The sequence below is a fragment of the Aplysia californica genome, unplaced genomic scaffold (assembly GCF_000002075.1).
Source record: "Aplysia californica isolate F4 #8 unplaced genomic scaffold, AplCal3.0 scaffold00206, whole genome shotgun sequence".
NCBI lineage: Eukaryota > Metazoa > Mollusca > Gastropoda > Aplysiida > Aplysiidae > Aplysia > Aplysia californica.
The window spans coordinates 117,780-119,057 of NW_004797476.1; the positions used below are offsets into that span (position 1 = coordinate 117,780).

The 1,278-nt window shown below is 40.5% G+C and overlaps 1 protein-coding gene across 1 annotated transcript in view; it reads left to right on the forward strand.

Moving 5' to 3' along the window:
* Positions 1 to 534: 534 nt before the first annotated feature.
* Positions 535 to 1,278, forward strand: part of LOC101861045 (solute carrier family 35 member E2A) — a 22,247-nt gene continuing 21,503 nt past the window's right edge. Inside the window, exon 1 of the mRNA XM_005099214.3 lies at positions 535 to 649. The gene's annotated coding sequence lies outside the window, so the exon portion shown is untranslated. The remainder of the gene's footprint in view (positions 650 to 1,278) is intronic.

Here is a 1,278-nt window from a genome sequence, read left to right on the forward strand (position 1 = left end):
AATGGATTTCTATATTTATATTGTTACAACTTGGATGGCGCAACTAAAATTACTTTAGAACCGACAGTAGATCAAAAGCCAAGAATTCCTAAATCGCGTATCATAATGATACGAGGTCTTGATCATTTCCTGTGTATTATTGATCATTCATACATAGGCTTAGGGCCTAGATCTATACCCACCTAGATCTACATTAATCAGTTTTTAATTCTTCCTGAAAAAAATTTACTAACACCTTGGAAACTAGCTCTAGATCTAGATCTAGATCTATAAGAAATTTATTATCAGCATCCCAGCTAGGCTGGGCTAGACCTAAGCGTAGCGCGTGTCAATAGGCCTAGATGGATATAGGCTAGGGTCTAGATAGGCTAGAACATGTGTTTAAAAATAAAAAAATCAACAAATTCCGCCAGCAATAAGTTGAATTCACACGAACCACACCCCCAGCGTCTAGCCTATCCGCCACGTTTCGATAAATTTGACCTTTGACCTGCAATCTTACTGCTGGCAGAGCGAGGAAGTTGTAAGGTGTTGTTCCCCTTGGTAATGGCAGCTTTCTATGAAGTGAAGACGTGGAAAGCTTCACAGGGATATTCACTGGATTCAGTGTGCGAGTCGAACAATATTTGGTGATATCCAGCTATGGTTGGTAAGAACAACATCTTGACGAATTTAGCCGTTGATGCTTTAAGTCAACAGTGGAACTTAACTTTGTATTCTGACACCACTCATCTCATCATTAGATGTTCAAAACAACGTTTTCATCAACAATAGAACGTGTTAGTACTGTTAGTGTAGTGTGAAGAGTTGAGAAATCGTCTCCTCGGTCCCAACGGCAACTGAGTCAGTGACATCCTATCTCTAGGCTTATGCGGAAGATTTTTTAAGTCTAGGATCCAACGTTCATTATTACATATAAGGAATAAGGCCAGATAAAAAAAAGGCCGGTTCTAGCTTTTATATTGGCCACCTCTATACTATAGTATAGACTATAGTAACTGTTATTCTCACGGCCGCTCACCCCGGGTGAGAATAGCGTAGCCGAGTCTTTTGGCTATTCTCACCCGGTGTCCGTTCACTGTTATTTAGGCCATAGCCTAGATCTAGATCTAGATTAGGTTCACCCTAAACCACAGAATTCTACACTGTGATAACAGAAAAATTGTAGAATTCTGTGCCGTGAACAAACGTTCCATCATTACTACTGTTAGAGAAGCCTATTTTGTCTGTGGGCAGTGGAGAGAGAGAGAGAGAGAGAGAGAGAGAGAGAGAGAGAAG